Source organism: Vipera ursinii (assembly GCF_947247035.1).
Source record: "Vipera ursinii genome assembly, chromosome: 1".
NCBI classification, from domain to species: Eukaryota; Metazoa; Chordata; class Lepidosauria; order Squamata; family Viperidae; genus Vipera; species Vipera ursinii.
Window position 1 is genome coordinate 4,920,669 of NC_139512.1, and position 20,592 is coordinate 4,941,260.

General features: G+C 41.9%; 1 protein-coding gene across 3 annotated transcripts in view; it reads left to right on the forward strand.

Annotated features, from left to right (window-relative positions):
• Nucleotides 1-13,140: 13,140 nt before the first annotated feature.
• The window catches only part of CSNK1G2 (casein kinase 1 gamma 2), a 96,869-nt gene continuing 89,417 nt past the window's right edge, over nt 13,141-20,592 (forward strand). For all 3 annotated transcript variants that reach the window (XM_083349881.1, XM_083349880.1, XM_083349879.1), the window contains exon 1: nt 13,141-13,388. The gene's annotated coding sequence lies outside the window, so the exon portion shown is untranslated. The remainder of the gene's footprint in view (nt 13,389-20,592) is intronic.

Below are 20,592 nucleotides of genomic sequence, written 5' to 3' on the forward strand. Positions count from 1 at the left end.
TGACTTAGACAATAAAATATTCAATAGAAAGCAGTGATTCTCAATGTTGGTGGCTTTAGGATGTGTGGACTTCAACTCCTAGAAGTCCCTAGCCAGCATAGCTTGAAGTCCACACACCTTAAAGCCACCAATGTTGAACAACGGTGCCTTAAAGGAGGGGTTCCCACCCCCAATCCGTGGACCAGTACCAGGCCGCAGCATGCCAGCACCTGGTCCACACAAACAAGCAAAGTCCCATCTGCAGGATGCAGGCATCACACAAAACCACGCCCCCTCTGGTCTGCGGAAAAACCTCCACATAACTGGTCCCTGGTGCCCAAAAGGTTGGGGACCTCTGCCTTAAAGGGTCAGCAAGACACCTTGCTTAAATCTGTTAAATCAGAACTGTTGATCTGTTCCTACAGTTGGGACAATGCCTCCATCCTCTTCGCTATGTTAAGATTTGCTGATAATATACCAGATGCTAACCAAAGATGGAGGCTCACAGAGGTCTCTGGGTGGTCCGCTCTATTTTTATTTTGAAAATAAATCTGAATTCTTATTTTGTACATATGAAAGTGGACTTCCTCTCCACATGAAGAGTTATCTGTAGGAATTATTTAGATGAATAAATCCATCTCCAAGCAATACAATAAGGCAGGGGTTCCCAACCGGGGGTGTGAGACGATATTCCAGGGGGTGCGAAAACCTGGGTTTTCAAAAGTATGGTGTATATACATAATTCGTTGCCATTATTTTGAACATTTGTAAGGGGTGAGAGAATATATCAGAAGTGTTCTAGGGGTGCAGAGTATAGAAAAGGCTGGGAGCCGCTGCAATAAGGCCAGAAAACTGGTAAATCTCCAATTCTTTCTGTCCATCCAGTGAAGAGGATAGCAAGCATGGATGCTCTTTGAGTCCCTTCAGTTAAACAATGTTCATTTACACTGAGGCCCGGACAAGAAGTAAAGAACGGAAGCTTATCAAAGACAGCTCTAAGGAGAAATTTTCTATCAGAACAATTAATCAGTGGAAGGACTTGCCCCCAAGTTGTGAATGCTCCAACACTGGAAGTTTTTTTTAAAAAAAAGATTGGACAGCCATTTATCTTAAATGATATAGGGCAGGGGCCCCCAAACCCCAGCCTATGGCACACTGCCAGGCCATGGCCTATTTGGAATTGGGCTGCACAAGTGGCTGGCCGGAGCGCATGTGCAACTCGCACAAGCTGAAGCCGGTGGGCACTCGTGCATGTGCACGCTGGGGTGTTGTTCGCATGTGTGCACATGTGTGCTAGTTTGCCACTCATACAAAGGCTGTGGGCACACATACATCCGCCCTGCCCCCCCCCCAGCCAAGCCACCAAGCCTTCAAGGTTGGGGACTGCTGATACAGGCTCTCCTGTTTGAGCAGGGGGTTGGACTAAAATATCTCCAAGCAACTTTCAACTCTATTATTCTGTATTCCGTACAGGTAGTCCTCAACTTACAACAGTTTGTTTGATGACCATTTGAAGTTACAATGGCACTGGAAAAAATGAATTATAACCATTTTTCACATTTACAACAGTTGCAGGATCCCTGTGGTCACATGATCAAAACTCAGGTATTTGGCAACTGGAATATATTTATGGATGATTGTGGTGTCCCAGGATTTTGTGATCACTTTTTGCAGCCTTCTGACAAGCAAAGTCAATGGAGAAACCAGATTCACTTAACATCCGTGTTACTAACAGCTGCAGTGATTTACTTAACATCTGTAGCAAGAAAGGTCATAAAATGGGGCATAAGTTGCTAAACAACTGTCTTGCTTATCAACAGGAATTGTGGTCATAACTCAAGGACTAGCTTTATTTATTAGGACTCTAGGAAAGATGCCTTTTCTGTCACAGTGCCTGCCCTCTGCAATGGCCTCTGCCCAGAGATTCGAATAGCTGTTGTCATTCAGAAAATTACTGAAAACCTCTCTTTTCTGCCAGGTAGGGTTGCCTTCTGGATACACCAGGTTCGCCTGGTGCGCCAGTTGCGGCCCTATCTAGACCGGGATGCCTTGCGTACGGTCACCCATGCGCTCGTGACCTCTCGTTTGGACTACTGCAACGCTCTCTACATGGGGCTGCCCTTGAGGACCACTCGGAGGCTCCAACTGGTACAGAATACAGCCGCGAGAGTTGTGTTGGGAGTTTCCCGATACTCCCATGTTACACCCCTGCTCCGCGAGCTGCATTGGCTCCCAGTTGTCTTCCGTGTGAGATTCAAGGTGCTGGTAATGACCTACAAAGCCCTTCATGGCATGGGTCCGGAATACCTCAGGGAGCACCTGCGGCCGGCATCAACTTCCCTCCGCCCAGTGCACTCCCACAGAGAGGGCCTCCTCAGGGTGCCACCGGTCAAAGAATGTCGACTGGTGGCCCCCAGGGGGAGGGTGTTCTCTGTGGGCGCGCCGGATTTATGGAACCATCTTCCGGTTGAGCTCCGGATGGCGCCCGACCTTTGCTCCTTCCGGCGCGACCTAAAGACTTACCTGTTCGAACAAGCCGGCCTGGCCTGATGGGCGATGGGTTTGGGTTTTTATTGCTTTTTATGTATTTAACTTATTGTTATAGTTCTTGGGCATCTTGTTTAATCTCTTTTAATTTTTGTATTCTTGTTTTTTAACATGTATTGCCCTGTTCACCGCCCTGAGTCCTTCGGGAGAAGGGCGGTATACAAATAAAATTATTATTATTATTATTATTATTATTATTATATGTTTTATTTCTTTATATTTTGTTATTCCTCCTTTTAAAAAAGTAATCCACCCAGGGTTGTTTGAAGCCAGGCAGCCTCTATAAGTAAATATATAGCTAGAATCCCTGAAAGAGTCACATCTAGAGTAACCCTGCAAAAGGAATCCAAATCTAAATACTATTTGACTTCTCTGTCTCTTTAAAAGGAAACTCGCATCTGCTCCATTTATCTTATTCAAGTTGATTAAAGCCCTGAAATATTTAGTTCTTTCACAGACCAGAGACTCAACAAGAGACTGGCTTTCAAAGCTCCAAGCAGCTTAACAGAGATAAACCGAAAGGGTTATACCTTCCATCTCCCAGTGCCAAGTGGGAGAAAGCTTAAGATGACCTATCAATCCAAATTACACCCTCCCATCACCCTTCCCGCTAGTGATGCTAAGGGAAAGTAAACGCCACTCTCTCGTGGATCTACAGCAGGAGAGTTGGAGTATGTGAATGTTCAATGTGCACACAGCATCTCTTTGCCATCTGCCAACTGGACATCAGTTAGGAGTTTGCGTTGCGGGCAGATGGGACGCCAGAAGGTCAACAGTTGGAAAGGGCAGCTGCTTTCAGCCAGAGTAGGAAAAGGAAAGCTACTGGAGCAAGATCTCTCCAGATCTTGTGCCAGCTTTTGCTCCCCACACAATAACAGTTTCTATTCTAAAAGGCAATTGTATTGAAAATTAGAATAATAAAAACTATAAACTAAAAAAATAGCAAAAAATAAAAGGTGCAGAAAAAAGAAAAAATAGAAAAACGGAAAAGAAAAATAGGAATATAGTAAAAGAAAAAATATGTAAAGAAATGACTTCCCCTTCAAGATAAGATAAGATGATAAGATAAGATAAGATAAGATGATAAGATAAGATAAGATAAGATAAGATAAGATAAGATAAGATAAGATAAGATAAGATAAGATAAGATAGCCTTTATTGTCATTTTTTTACTGTGGGCACAACGGCACACATCAAAAATGAAATTTAGTTGCCCACTCTCAAAGTGAAACGCATACATGACATACACCTAAACATACAATGTACAAGTTTAGACAATTTTAGTAACTTGTCATCTTCTCTTTAAAAAATACAACTAATTATCTTTTTTCCATATCCCCTTTTGTATCTATAAGCAAGTCCTTAAAACCTGATCATTCCAAATGAACTGAAGAACTGAAGAAGCTTCTTGAATGAGAAGTGAAACGTTTTCAAGCAAAAACAAAGGAAGTCCAGTTGCCTTTTGGAAAAGCACTTTTGGGACAACCATGACCTGGATGACTGAGAAACTCCATACCCCATTTAAAACCTAGTTATTTTCAGTCCTGATCTACAAAAGTCCATTAAGCATTACCAGAAATAACATTTCTGGTAAGAGATGTCCCCACTGGTGGCGCAGTGGGCTAATGCCTCCTTAAGTAACACCAGCTGCCTGCAATTAGTGCAGGTTCGCATCCCACCAGGCTCAAGGTTGACTCAGCCTTCCATCCTTCCGAGGTAGGTAAAATGAGGACCCAGATTGTTGGGGGCAATAAGCTGACTTTGTAATAATGCCGCTTGGGGGGGGGGGGAAAGCCCTAATAAGCAGGCATATACATAGAATGAAGGCTATTGCTAAGCACATTGATTTGTGCTTTAAATTGTAAGCCGCCCTGAGTCTTTGGAGAAGGGCAGGATATAAATGGGATTAAAAAAAAACATACTGTATGTATCTATGTTAACCTTGATTAGATAAATCAACTTTATATTCCTTCCTTTGTTATTTTTAGATCCCTTTTAATTATTAATATATCAACTGGTTTCTTTTATATATCCAGTGTAGCATCTTTTTCCCTAACATTCTTGTAGCCTGCCATTTTTAATCCACTTTGAGATCAGTCACCGTTTTGTCCAGAAAATCTGTTCCTCTTCCACATTTTTAAACACAGATTACCTATAGAGCAGGGGTGTCAAACTGCCAGCCTGCGGGCCAGATGCATCATGCAGAAGCTGCGCGCCCCACCTCCCAGCTCCGGGAAGGGGGGAAAAGTCATGATACATTGCGACACATTATGTGACACAGCGAGTTTGACACCTCTGCTATAGAGGCAGACACTCTTAAAATTAACTTTTCTAGCCATTTGTCTGAGATGGCATGAGGACTACTGCCTTGGACAGGGGGTTGGACTGGAAGAACTTCAAACTTAGAATTCTATATATGCAACCTTAGCTCCTGGATGAACAGTGGGAAATAAACCTAAAGCTGAAGGTAAGTGGAGGACGATGTAATAAAAATATATGAAACTGTGCAATGTTTTGGAAGGGTTTTTTTTTCCTTTCAGTGTGAGAACTTAGGTTCATCCATAAAAGTGAAATGCAGGTAGAGTCAGGATGTTAAGAGGACTTTTTTGATTGAAGACATAATTGTGCCCTTTACAGCCATCATATGTTGTGATTTAGATTATTTTAAAAAGGAATTGGAGAAAATTATGGAGGCTTTGAGTTTCTTGGTAACCTTTGGGAATGTGGCCCCCACCTAAGTATCAGCTGCTGCAAAGCAGCAGGACAATTGTCCATTCTTTTGTCCATGCACATGGACTTCCTAAATGAACCTGGTTAGTCCTGTGTTAGTGCATATCTAAATTTTAGCTGTGATGCATCCTTACTGATTAAGCAGAACGCTTCTCCTTTTTGAAAGGGAATGAAGTGGGGAGGGGGGGAATAGAGTCACTCAATCTCCTTTTTCCCCCCCATGCTTTTTTAAGTATTGGAATTCGCTGACACAAGACAGAAGTTGTTTGACCACTTCCTTAAAATAATTTTAAAGAGAAATCGTTAGAAACCGTCGAAGAGGCAGATTGAGCATTAATTATTGTAAGTCAATAAAGTTTGCCCTCTATCAGATCGGGGATAAATGGGGAGAGCTGGTTGTCAGCTTTCTGGGAGCATACGTTGGTATTTATTTATTTAGTTAGTTTTTTCTTGGCGATGGGAAAGATGAAATAAATTTCCCGACCGAGTCTGGTTCGTGAAAACTTCTCCGTCGTGGGAAAAGAAAGAGGATAAAAATATCCGCATAGGAAAGGGTTAAAAGAATGCTGTCCTAACACTGTCGTAAAACCATACCGCTTGTTGTCGCAAAAACCGCTTTTCCACTCTGGCTGCCAGATTTTCAAACGCGCGTTACGTTCCCCCTATTTTAGAGACCAGGTTATGGGAAGAGGAGGCAGCAGTCGTTCTAAAATGGCCTTGACTTCCGGATCGGATGGATGCGTCCATATGAGTGGTCAGAAGAACGAGTGGGAAACTTTGGGTATTGTGCAGCAGTATTTCTCATTCTTAGTAACCTGAAGATATATGGACTTCAACTTTCAGAATTCGCCCCCATATTTTCAAGTAGCCAAGGTTGAGAAACACTGCTGTACAGCATTTGATTGTTACACTCAACAAAATCCCTTTTGCCTTGCTTCTCGTTCTCCCTAAAGATTTGTTTTGGCATTCAACTCTCTTTGTACTTGGAATAGCCTTTCCTTTTATATACCTTGAATGGTGTTTTTTTCCCTTTTTCTTTTGGCTATGTTGCATTTCATCTAAATCTAAGAATATGATGACTTTTTTAAAATAAATAAATAAATAAATAAATAAATAAATAAATAAATAAATAAACAAATAGTTGCTGAAACACAGGAGAGAAAAACAGCAGAGAACTTTTAAGAAATTAGTAATCCAGTATTCAAGATTTAATTCCAATTTTGGTTTCTTGAAAGGAAACTTTTTGGAAGAAAGTGATGGCTAAAAATCTTTTAATTATTGAGCTCATGCCAGAGTATGTATCAACTTATTGCTTTATCGGTTATCTTATGGCGTTTCTATTTAAGGTTAGTTGGTTAATGATGATAATAAAGAATTTTTAGTTACTAGGCTGATTCAGGGCTGGAAAAGGCCATATGTTCTCAAAAACAATTGATTGGGTCTTCATTATTTCTCTTAATCCCTGAGTACGTTTGGCAACTGTCTTCATACTGTATGAATCAGCAAGCGTCAGTAAAGGGTCCAAATGCTCATGACAAAAATCCAATTGGATCATTTACCCAGATCAAGGGTCTTAGACATTAGTTGCAGCAGCTCAAGAGCCATCACCCTTGGGCTAGATCAGAGGTAGGCAACCTTGGCTCTTTTATGACTTGTGGACTTCAACTCCCAGAATTCCTGAGCCAGCAAGTCCACGAGTCATAAAAGAGCCAAGGTTGCCTACCCCTGGGCTAGATGGTGTCAGTCACAAATAACCAGGAGCATTTGTTGAGTTCAAAGCACAGAAGAGTTTGTTATTGCTACCTCCAGAGCTTTTTTTGTCATAGAACACCCAGGACGGAGTTCCGGCACCTTTTTTGGATGGAACCTTGTAGGGTAGGCAAGGCGGGTTGTATGATGTGTGTGAGTTCCAGCACCTTTTTTTTTTACAAAAAAAGCACTGGCTACCTCTATACAAGAATCTAGTCAACCAACAGTGAAAGCTAAATTGGTGCTAAATAAGGATCAATGGAATTCATGGGGTGGGGGTGGGGGTGGACTTGATCTCTTCTGGCAATGCAATGATTCCAAGATGATGACACATTTAACCACCTTCCAACTTAGCCAGCTCTTCTTTTAAAGGTGGTTTACTAGTCTTCCTTGTTGAGTATCCACAATATGTGAGCTTCATCTGTTATTCCAACCCAGCCACCACTCAGCTACTTATTGTTATTAGAGAAACCACAGTTGAAAAAAATGGTTTAACACATTGGTTGGCTTTGTAGAATATATCCACATTCAGGTTAATGAATGTGGAGGCAGTGTGGGTCTGGATGGGAAGGAACAGGCTCAGGCTGAACCCCTCCAAGACCGAGTGGCTGTGGATATCGGCATCTCGTACTGTCCAACAGGTTCCATCTCTTCTGATGGGGGGGAGCTATTGCCCCCCTCACAAAGGGCCTGCAACTTGGGTGTCCTCCTGGATTCATGGCTTACTTTGGAAGATCATCTAACTGCCGTGACCAGGGGGGCTTTTGCACAGGTTCGCCTGGTACGCCAGTTGCGCCCCTTTTTGGACCGAGATGCCCTATGCACGGTCACCCATGCCCTTGTCACCTCTAGCCTGGATTACTGCAATGCTCTCTACATGGGGCTGCCCTTGAAGTGCACCTGGAGGCTTCAACTGGTGCAAAATGCGGCCGCGCGGGTGCTTATGGGAGTATCTCGATACTCCCATGTTACACCACTCCTGCGTGAGCTGCATTGGCTTCCAGTTGCCCTCCGGGTGCAATTCAAGGTGCTGATAATCACCTTTAAAGCCCTACATGGCTTAGGACTGGGGTACTTGCGAGACCACCTGCTGCCAATGTCAACCTCCCATCACCCAGTTCGCTCCCACAGAGTCGGCCTCCTCAGGGTGCCGTCGGCCAGGCAATGCCAGCTGGCGACCCCCAGGGGGAGAGCCTTCTCTGTGGGCACACCAACCCTCTGGAACGAACTGCCCCCGGAGCTGCGGATGGCCCCTGACCTTTGGTCCTTCCGCCGTGACCTAAAGACCTGGTTATTCCAACAAGCGGGCCTGGACTGATCATGGTTTTTAAATTTGGTTTTTTATTGGTTTAAATTGTTCTTATTTCTTATATTGTTTAATCATCTTTTAATTTTTGTATTTATATCTTTTAACTTTTTATTGTTGTCAGCCGCCCTGAGTCCTCAGGGAGAAGGGCGGCATATAAATTTAATAAACCTTAATCTTAACCTTAATGGTGGTTTTCCGAATATGACCAATTTCCTGGATTGAAACAACATGCAGAAACATAAACTAGTTCTATGGGCTTGGTTTATACATCATGGGATCACTGAACACCCCCAATATGTAAACAAAGTTTCTGTTGTTCTTCCACAAATTTATCTAATCCCACTGTGAAGTACAATATTGAAGTTATTCCTATGTAACATGACAATGTTTCCTTATTTGACATTTTCCTTGATGAAATCCTTTTATCTGCTAGATTTCTGATCATTTAGGTTCACTGAGATAACAAGGTTAACACAACATCCTTGGTTCTTGGGAAGAACTTGACATGTAAAAAAGGCCAACACCAGTTAAATAATTGACAGCTGTGATTTCACATTTTTTGTATACATCACTTTCCTATCCAGAAGACATTCAATGAGGCTAACTAGAAAAAAATACAACATGAACAAGTAAAATCAGATTTTGAAAAATTAAAATCACAATTAACTCTCAGATTGGAAAGGTTAGGGGTAAAACAGGAGAAGAATTTCTGTCTTCTAGAAAAAGGAAAAAAACGTGGTTGTGGCGATAATTACTGTATGAAATAATTCCTTTGCATAACTTGACAGCAAGCAACATTGATGGGGGTCATTTTCCATGTATTGAACAAAGCCTGCTTTTATGAAAGATGCCTTCTGACTTTCTACACCCCCTCCCCTGGGTTGATGTTAGGAATATTGATATTAGTAGTGATATTTTGTAATCATATATATATCTTTGTTTATGTGCAAGCAGCTTTGTAGGTGCTTTATATTGGGAAATTAGTTATATAAAAGCAAATGTTTCATGCTTTAGGTACAGGTGATTGCTTACATGAAAAGAGCATGTTAAGGGGAAGGAATTATGGTGGAGCCTGGGTTGTTGTGTATGAGTCATCATCTAGGAATTATTTTTCTGTACCTTTTGGCTCCTAGTACCAAGACCAGATCTCTTTGTTCTGGAAAGGTATAAAAGGTGGAAGACATCTTGCCTTCATCTCTCTACCAGCCACGAAGAGAGATGTGGCCAGCCAACTCTATTTTGATCAAAATAAAAGTTGTTTGCTTGCTGAAACCTCGGCTGAGGAGTTTCTTTTGGCTCTTTTAAATTCCTGAGTCATGCTGGGGCAATTGTGAGGCTAAGTGTAAAACCTTACATCCCGAAGGCCTTGACAGGTTCAGCTGTCCTTTTCTGCATCTTTTCTGTTGTACAGTAGCATATATTGAGGGTCCGTGCAGGAATCCAAACCCTTTACTTGAATGTATTCTAGGAAGAGAAAATATCATCTCTTGAGATAATGGCTTCATCAGTCTGACAATTAAAGTTATTATTCTATATTTTTGCCCTCTGGAACAATGAAGAATATGTTTGGGCCTTCTACATATTCTTCCAAGTGTTTGAAACTGCTGTCCTATTATCCTTTACTTATTCTTCATGGAATTTAGTTTTTACTCTCCATCTTCTTCTTTTTAATCCCATTTATATCCCGCCCTTCTCCAAAGACTCAGGACGGCTTACAATTTAAAGCACAAATCAATGTGCTTAGCAATAGTCTTCATTCTATGTATATGCCTCCTTATTAGGGCTTTCGCCCCCCCAAGTGGCATTATTACAAAGTCAGCTTAATTGCCCCCAACAATCTGGGTCCTCATTTTACCTACCTGGGAAGGATGGAAGGCTGAGTCAACCTTGAGCCTGGTGGGATGCGAACCTCCACTAATTGCAGGCAGCTGGTGTTACTTAAGGAGGCATTAGCCCACTGCTCCACCAAGGCTCTTCGTTTCTCCTTTTCTGAACCTCTCCAGTTTGTGTCTATGGAAATCCCCCATCACTCAGGTCATTCAGGTTGTCCCAAACGTACTTTTTCAAAAGGCAACTGGACTTTCTTGTTTTTTTTACCTTGAAAATGTTTTACTTCTCATCCAAAAAGCTTCTTCAGTTCTGATTGAATGGAGGGGAATAGAAGGCTTTATGTACCTTGCAGAACACATTTATTAGATTCAACAGATTTATATTCTGCAAAGCACATAAATCCTTCTATTCCTCACCATTCAGTCAGAACTGAAGATGCTTCTTGGATGAGAAGCAAAACATTTTCAAGGTAAAAAGCAGGATAGTCCAGTTGCCTTTTGAAAAGCACTTTTTGGACTCACCAACTTATGGGAACTGAAATGCAAACTCCCAAATGGAGGCGGTCATCGGGATGGGCTGTGACCAACAAAACATCTTTTGGGAGTTGCAGTGCCAGAATGGGACATATCAATTAGTCTGCATTGGCACCAAAGGTTTGTGTTGATGAGCCCACAGTACTGATATATCTTCCTAAGAAAATATTGTTTTTCAAAAGACGTCAAAAGATATTTCTGATTAGCCAAGAGCCATTTAGTTTTTGCAAGATGGCTGGCCATCTATTTACCTCCAGTACTAGAAAGCAGATTATCTCTGGTAGTGGTTGCTGGGTAACACTAGATGGCAGCACCTAGCTAACCTTGGTTGATCTGAAAAAGTTAAGCAGCTTAGTTCTACAGTGTTCAGTTGGAACATCAGAAAATCAGAGCTACAGATTAGAATATTTTATTGCAACAATTCCAGATGACAGTGGGAAACCATGTTTGAACTGTAGCTTAAAAAAGTAGATTTTGTCATCCGTCCTTGTACTTGACTCAAAGGAGGCTTGATCTTACCTGTATCTTCCCCCCCACCCTGTGGTGGGATTCAGCCACTTCGCACCAGTTCGGCAGAACCGATAGCTAATTTTTTGTTGCCCAGGCCCAGAATGGACTTCCGGAAGCGGCATCTACACAGAGAACAGGTTGTTCACATATCTGAATCCCATCACTGCCTCCACCCCCAGCCCCCTTTCACTCTGCTTAAAAATACAGTACAGTAATCAATTTACAACAGTTCGTTTAGTGACTGTCCAAAGTTACAACGGCACTGAAAAAAGTGACTTATGACCATTTTTCTCACTTAAGACCATTGCAGCATCCCCATGGTCACATGATCAAAACTTAGATGCTTGGCATTTAACAGTTGTGTTACTAACTTAACATCTGCACTGATTCACTTAACAACTGTGGCAAGCAAGGTTGTAAAATGGGGCAAAACTCATCTAACAAATGTCTCACTTAGCAACAGAAATTTTGGGCTCAGTTGCGATTATGCTCAAGGACTATCCATACTGTATGGTAGACTGGAAACAGGTTTTTGATCTTGTTTTGTAGGGTATTATCAATTTAGACTGCAGGGTTGTAGCACAAACAAATGCTCCTTTGCATAATTAGAGGCTTCTTGCATCCAGAAAAGTTTTATATGTGGAGAAATGTTTGGTCATTTCAGTGGTTTGAGCTGGAACAAGTCAATTACCTTGAGAGCTAGACCATACATACCGTATTATGTCTTTCAAAGCCATGGCAGGCAGAAATGCAGGCTTAATCTCTTTCCATTCTTTTTAAAAGTACTTTTTAAAGCATGACAGCATGGTATTGCAATTTTTAAAAATGTGACAATTAATAGTTTGTCAAACAATGATAATGATTATTGTCATTATAATCATGATTCTTATGAAATATTTTTATAAGATTCTCAGAAAATATTTAATATATACATGGTATGTAGTTGCTAGCAGTCAGAAACAACTTGATGGCACACAGTAAGTCATTAAAAATACTTAAATGCTGAATAATTGGAAGGACTTCTCTCCTTAGTTGTTTTTTTTTAAATCAGTAGTTGGGGTTTCTTATTCTTCTATTTCACTGTCAAGCTTTTGCACTTGTATTTTATATTATGTAATAAATTAATTTAAAACATACAAATGTATGGTAAGAGGTAATTGCAATGCATTCCAGTGCAGATTTATTTCATAATCAGCTGGCCCCATCCTTACAAATATATTATCCTTACAGGAATATTTTCTTGAAAAAAAATACAGGGGAAAAAACCCCTGGAAAAAAAGGCGACTGAAAAATCTCCTAAAGGTTTAAAAGCTTTTTTTTTTAAACTGTTTTACAAAGTCCAAGAACAAAACCAAGAAAATAATTAAATCTAAAGGATAGCTTTATGAAAGAAAGGACGGTCTTTATTATAAAGGACGTGGTCGCTGTAAATCAGGGGTCTTCAAACTTGGCCCTTTTATGACTTGTGGACTTCAACTCCCAGAATTCCTCAGCCAGCAAAAGCTGGCTGAGGAATTCTGGGAGTTGAAGTCCACAAGTCATAAAAGGGCCAAGTTTGAAGACCCCTGCTGTAAATGTATGAATCCCCAAATTTAGAATAAATTCCATCGGGGCCTAATTCAAAATCACCACAGGCATGATTTTATTAGGGTAACATTCGTCGTTGGGACGCGCCAGCATTCTGTACTAATGCGCGTGAGTTTGCCCGGTTCTTTTCCTTCACGTGGGCGAGCCGGCCAGCATCCTACAGAAATCCGGAAGTCCTCTCCAGGCAGCCACCGCGCCGTCACCTCTACGCTTCTCTCTCTTCCCGCCCGCGCCCTCTCCTTTTCCTTTCTTTCCCCCCCCCCACTTCCCTCTCTTCGGCGCATGCGCCAAAAACCCTTTACGGGCGCCCGCCCCCCCCCTCCCTCCCTTCCAGCGGATGGCCAGACTTAGAGAGAAGGCGGCGAGAGTCTCCTAAGCTCCAGAAGCGGATCCCGCTATTCACCAACGCGGTTTGCGCCGCCGCCGTGACGTCAATGTCATAGGAGGCCCGTGGGCTGTACGCCGCTGGCGCAAAGGCGTTGCTCTTTGCCTGCTGGGGAGGAGAGGGACAGAAAGAGGCTTAAAGAGACAACCGCGAGCCATGGAGGGGCTGGGGGGGAAGAGACCTTTGGGCCCCCACCCTTGAAGAGTCCGGACGGGGGAAAGAAGCTCAGGTGAGTCGCGACGGAGTGGGAGGTGTCGGCTTTATCCCCGGAGGGCTGATTTTGTAGAGCGTGGTTGGCTCTTCTTCATGGGGTAGGCTTGTAGCAAAGGTGTGGGGGGGGGGACGCCCCCCTGCATGTGTCCCAATGTGGGGAGCCGGTGGCGGCGGAGGGGAAAAGTAAGTTTCAGTTTGGTAAGGCGGAGGAGAAGGGAGAGCTTTGCTTTTTTTTTTTTACATTTTGCAAGGACTATGATTCCTCTTAACTATATCTAATGGAGCAAAGTTTAGTGCAACCTCCCTCCGCCCTGCCCCGTACTTTTTCTTCACGTTTTATGGAGGGCAGGAGGGGGGGGGCTTGCAAAGGCTGGAGAAACGAGGAAGCCTAAAGGAGGAGGGTTTGGCTGGAAGGCCTTCCTGTTGCTTCCTTCCTCCACCCCACCCCCACCCCCCCACCAACCTAGTTTGGTGGAAGGGATGCTGAGCAGAAAAGGCGGGGTGGGGGGAAAACGGGAGGACGGTACCCCACATTTTTTTCCTCCTAAAGAAGCCCAGTCGGCTCTATTGCCTTGCCTTCTCCTTTCTCCTTGTCTCTGCATTTCTGTGATGCGTGGAAGCAGTCGTTGGTGCTTGCCTTGGTTCACAGGCACCGAGATTTATGTAACTTTTCACCCTTTCCCTCTTCCAAATCTCAAAGGGCTTCAAGTGGGGAAAACTGTATTTGGGGTATGGGAGGGTTAGGGTGTACGTAAAGGTGGAGGGGGGGGTTGCTTTTTTATCCTTTGCAATGGAAAGGAAGCAACAGCATGCTAGGCCTGTAATATATATATGTGTGTGTGTGTGTGTGTGTGTGAGAGAGAGAGAGAGAGAGAGAGGTTTTTAAACATAGCCGAGGTAGATTGACGCCAGTGGTTAGAGCTTCTGGGCTTCCTTGCATGTTAAGATGCTTCTTTGTAAAAGGAATGAGATGGAAAGTAAACAGGTGAGCCCTGGTTTTCTTTTAAGTGCCATTTTTCCCCCCTTTTCATTTTCCATTGGTAACCAGCTTTTACCCATCCTGCTCTCTCTATACTTCTAAACAAATTATTACTAATCTCCATAATGAGGGTGTGTTTGTGGAAAAGAAAAAAAGGGGGAGGCGGATGGAAGAAGAAAAAGAACGGAAGGAAGGGAATTAAAAATTCTGTCAGAGGTTTTTGTGCCTGATCGATTGGCATATGATATTCATAAACTGAAGATGGGCGCAACTTGGCGAGAGATGGGGCTATATCTATTTAATCTTTCTCCTTTATTGAACAGGTTTGTTGGACCCAACTGAATCGACCTTCTGTTTTTCTTCCAGTTTCTTTGTTTTATTCACACGTAAGCATGAAGATTTAGCTTCTGGTCCTCGAGTCCAGGCAACTGTCAATGTTTTAGGATGGTATTACCCCCACTTCCCCAACCCCTGCTTCTTATTGCAGTCCTTTCTGTGATGTATCTTTTTGTAGTTTAAGTAGGGGAATTCCACGCAGCAACCCACAAAGCCTTTGTGCTTTCTACCCCCTCCTCAAAACCTGTGGCTTGTTTTGTTCAACCTGAGTTGTAAATTAGAAAGTGGTTTCAGGAGATGCAAATGTTTGTAGATTAAGATCCAGTTTTGCATGGCAGTTGAAAATAGTTCCACTACATAGAGGCAGAAGAAATATACTTACTTTTTTGTGTACCAACCATCTACACAACAGACTGTTGAAAACTATAGTGTTTTTCAGGGTTAAATACAAAGTATTTTTATACCATCACTTTCTCCAAAATCTCTATATTTTCTGTGGTTCTTTCATTCCCCCAGACTATAGGTTGTTCTGTATTTGGTGTCTACATTTTTAATTTCCAAGAATCAACTTAAGTGAATTTGTTCCAGACTATAAAACAATTTGTTATCGTTAGATATTATCCCCCCCTCCCTTTCCAAAATTTGTTTGCTTGTAATTGTATTCATAAAGCCAGTTTCTTGCCTTTATTTCAGGTCTTTCTAGATCTGAAATTGATAGTGTGTGAAATCCTTTGCCAAAGGAACTGCAGACCAGGAAATACATAAGGTTCCCCTCACCCCCGCTTTTTCTGCAAAGAATGCTAAAGGTTAGTTTTTAAAAATAAAATAGGGAGGAAATTCTGAAATTACAGAATAAGGACATATGGGAACAGTCTTAATTAAGATGAGGGAATTCAATGCATGTGCCAAGTCTGAGAGGCTAAAATAAAATGATCCTTTGCTTCTTTTCTTCTTTCTCCACCCAAATCCATCTCCATCCCCTACCAAAAGTTTAGGTGGTGAGGGTCTTAAGGCTTTACCCTCTTTGTTTCTTTCTCTGAGGTATGGTTGATTTAGGCTGAGAAGAAGCTGACTTAAAGCTTCAGGTTTAGAAGGAGCTGGTGTAAATTTTTCTTTTGTTAGGGTAGTTTCAGATTGAACTGAGTTTATTTGAAACAAGGTGAGCCTGCCAGGTGTTAACTTTCTTTTTGGTTGCATGAAGTCTTTGATCTTGAACCACCAAGTAGTAGCTGCTGGCATGTGCAGTACTCTGCATCTGTTCTGTGGGCAGGAAAGAGTGTGCCTTGACTTGGCTGTTAACCTTTGCATGTCTCCAGGAGAGGATTTCCCTCGCATGCATATTTGCACACTGAGAAAGACATTCAGAAATGTGACACTCTAGTCAGCTGTTCGTAAAACATAAATCAGGTTTGTAGTTTACAACTCCCAGAATTCCCAGGCAGCTCTTGGTAACAATCAGTATAGCATGTGAATTGTGGTATAGCAATAGCCTTCTCTGTGTTACCGTGTAGAAGTAAATGTTTGCAGTTCTGGGATTTCCTTAATAAGGAATCCAATCTGTTCTTCACTCTAGAATTCCCCCATTGTTTTGAAAATTCCCTTGCCATGTGCAGCTACGGTACAGTGCCCATTTTAACCATGCACGCCATCCTAGTGAGGCTGTAGTAACATTGCACGTGCTTCTCATGGTCCTCTGTCATATGGCTTTCTGTGATTATTTCTTTCACAGACTGGTTGATGTGGAAAGTAAAAAATAAAATTATCGGTCTTTGTTAGCTTTTTTTTGTTGCTTATCTTTGAGAAAGGTGCATTCTCGCAAAAGCGGCATCTTGTCTGGAATAATTAGAAAACAAACCCCTCCTTCATCTTTTTACTTGTTCCTGTTAGTAGACTAAGACAGAAAACCTAATTTTTGACCATTTTGGGAGAGCATGGAATTTGGCAGGAAACATGTGGGTGTTATAATCAATTATCTTTCCAGTTTGGTTCCCTTTTTCTCCTGAAGCTATCTTGAAAAAAAATACTGTCATGGGATGTAAAAGGCCAGTGTTAAATAGCTGTTCTGTTCATCACCAATGTCACAGTGCTACTGTATGAGTGTTAATCATTAAAAGTTATTTGGACTGTTGATTTTCACATTTGTGTCCTGGGACTACTGGGTAATATTATTTGCTGATCTTTGGTGAGCAAAATTAATGCTGAGATACAGGTTTTGCTTTAAACAGAACTTGTCAGCCGTGATTGATCTTTCTTTGCAGGACATTGATGTGAATGGCATGTAAGTGGATTAAATGCAATTTGAGTTCATGTAGGGTGATGTTGAGGTGTGACAAAATTGCCCAAGGCCATCCAGGATAGGAGAGGATGCTCTTTAAATGTCTCTCATTTAAAAAGAATGTTTGAAACCATGATAGAGGATTTAAAAATGTGAAAAATGTTGCCTTAGAAATGCTGGCCACAACCTTAAATGATTTTTTTAAAAAACATTCATTCAACCAAATAAATATGAGGTGCTTAATTTTGGGAACGGTGCAAGAATTTACAGAACCAAATTCAGTTCTCAACCCTTCTTTCCTCTTATGAAAAACATTGCTCCCCACCTGTCTGCAGAAATAATATAGAAGCTTTCCTCTTTTTTTTTTTGAATCTGCTTTAGACAAAATGAACTGTGCGAATGTCATTGCAGGAGTTAAAAAATATAAGTGACTCAGCAAATGGTTGAATGCACCAAGGAATTTCGTTCTAAGTAGAAAGCTACTGTTCCTTATTAGCAAATATTGGACAATTTGGACGACGATTCCTATCAGCCCCAACTAACCTGCGGTCCTGGATTAAGAAAACTGCATTCCCACAGTTCAAACGAGCAACAGATTCCTGTTCCTTCAGAACTCAAGGAAACTAGTTCTAGGCCTTGAACGAACATCATCAATTGAGCCAAGATCTTTGCAAGGCAAGGTATTAGCCCTTCCTTTTTGGATACAGGCAGTCTTCATTTAGCAAGCATTCACAGTTATGACGGTGATGGAAAAAGTGACTTTTACCAATCCTTGCATGTATGACCTTTGCAGGTCTATAAAGCAAAGAAAACCTGAAGCATAATCATTTAAGTATAGTCAGCTTCATATAGTGACTTCCTCAACAATTGAATGGCCAGTCCCAGTGGTGGTCACTAAATGAGGACTACCTGTATGCTGGTATGCTGCTTTTGAATTGGGAGGTACTTTTAAAACTGGGAGGGAAGAGCAAAGATTTGCTTATGCTTATTTTGCTTTCCACAGTATATGAACAAACTATCTGTAAAGCAGTAACTTAAAGCTGTCTAATGCAGGGGTCCCCAACTCCCAGTCCGGTCCACGGCATGCCAGCAACCGGTCCGCACAAACAAGCAAAACCCCATCCGTGGGATGCAGTCAGCACAAAACCACAGACTCCGGTCTGTGGAAAAACCTTTCTGCATGGAACTGGTCCCTAGTGCCCAAAAGGTTGGGGACTCCTGGTCTAATGCATCTGTTGAATAGGCAGATTAGGCTGTCATTGAATATATGAACTCTTATTTAGCCAACTATGGTCGATAAGCTTCACTGTCATACATTAGCTCTGCCTCTTTTTTTAAAAAAAAAATCTGGTTAAAATGTAGACTTTTTCCACATCAATAAGCATTTATACATCCTTATGCTTTAGAATAGCAGTTTCTAAGCTAGAAGCTTTGTAAGGGACAAGTCCAGACCTGTGTTTCTGTATGGAATTGATGCACCAGTGGATTAGATTAGATTACAGTTTATGGCCCTCCTGCAGCAAATGGGTATGCTGGCTAGTATTTACAGGGTTGGTTAGTCAAATCAAGAAGGGGAGGGCTGTGTGTCATGACCCCCCCCTTCCATTTCTTAAATGTATGATCAGTCATGCCAATCTTAGTGTCTGCATGATAGTTCATAACAGTGCTTTTTTTGTAAAAGAAAAAGGTGCCGGAACTCATACATGTCATACAACCTGCCTTGCCTATCCTACAAGGTTCCATCCAAAAAAGGTGCCGGAACTCCGTTCTGAGCGTTCTATGACAAAAAAAGCCCTGGTTCATAAGCAGCAACTGTGATCACAATAATACTTGTTGTATAGTTAGTAGGTGGGTTCGGGTTTTTTTTGCTTTTGTTTCTGTTTCATTTTTCTTTCACTTCATATTCTTGTTCTGCTGTTCCACATTTGTTGTTTAAAAAATATAGGGTTAGGCTTAACCACCCTAACTATGTTTTTTAAACAACAAATGTGGAACAGGGGAATAAGAATATGAAGTGAAAGAAATAAAACATTAACGAGTGAACTAGGAGTACATTGAGAGGGTGTTGATTGGGATACACGCACACGTGTGTGAATATATTCGTATAGTTGCCATATTGGAGAATTGTTTGACTCTTGGTACTTTCTGAGCTCGGGGTTGAGCATTAATGATGTTACCTAATCTAGTAATTGTTTAGCTTGTGCAATGGATGGCCTATTATTCATAGAATCGTAAGGCTGGAGGGGACCTTGGAGGTCTTCTATTCCAACCCACTGCCCAAGGCAGGAGTTTTATACCATCCCAGACAAAGGACTGTCATGTCTTTTCTTGAAAACTTCCAGCAATTAATCAAATATCTGCAAGATTAAAACCAAGTGCAGCGAACACCCCAGGACAATTCTCATAATCCATTAGGAAAGTAGAATAAAAATAATAAATGCTATTAACCTGGTGCATTCAAGATAAATTAGGATTGCAGGTCCCAGGATTACCAGCGCCTGGGCATATTGGCTATAAAATAAGTGGGAAGACAGGTAGTCCTCAATTTATAACAGTTCATTTACCGACCATTCAGAGTTACAATAGCATTAAAAAAAGTGAATTGTGACCATTTTTCACACTTACAACCGTTGCAGCATCCCCATGGTCACATGATGTTTAGCAACTGGTTCATATTTATGACAATTGCAGTGTCATATCACCTTTTGCGACCTTTAGACAAAGTCAATGGGAAATCCAGATTCACTCATGATACTAACTTAACAAATGCAGCGGTTCACTTAAACACTGTGGCAAGAAAAGTCATAAAATGGGGTATAACTCACTTAACAAATGTTTCACTTAGCAACATAAATGCTGGGCTGAATTGTGGTCATAACTTGAGGACTACCTGTGCTGTTATTTCAGGTCTGGAAAGTGTTTGGCTGAAGAAAGCTAACCCACACTAATATAGTGTGTATGTGTAGATGTGTGTACACTTTTCCTTTGTAATCCTTCAGATTTTAATCTCTGGTTTTGAGAGTGTCTAAATATTTTTAAATCACTGCGTTGGGTCACAGATTGTAAAGTTGAATCATGGAGATACCAGTGATTTGCTGGTGGACATTGGGGTATCTAAATAAGAAGCTGAGGAATGTTGTAGGAAGGTTGTTCCTCTAGCCCAGGGGTGTTAAACTCACAACATCATGTGATGTGTCACGACGTATCGTGACTTTTTTCCCATTACCGGCAATGGGGTGGGCCCAGTTTCGACATGTCGCATTTGGCCTGCGGGCCGGCAGTTTGACAGTCCTACTCTAGCCCAGTGTTTCTCAACTGTGGCAACTTGAAAATGTGTGGACTTCAACTCCCAGAATTCCCCAGTCACCATGGCTGGCTGAGGAATTCTGGGAGTTGACGTCCACACATCTTAAAATTGCCAAGGTTGAGAAACAGTGCTCTGGCTTCTTGACCATACCTTTAGCAAAGAGCAGGCTGGTACAACATATGGCCCATGGGCCCCGTGCAACCTGTCAAGCAGCCTTGGGTGACCCAGTGGCAGTTTTTGAAAACTAATCTGCTGTCACCAAATGTTGCTACTGCCAGGAAAGTTCTGCCATATACATTTTCCCTCCAATATCTCCAGGCCTT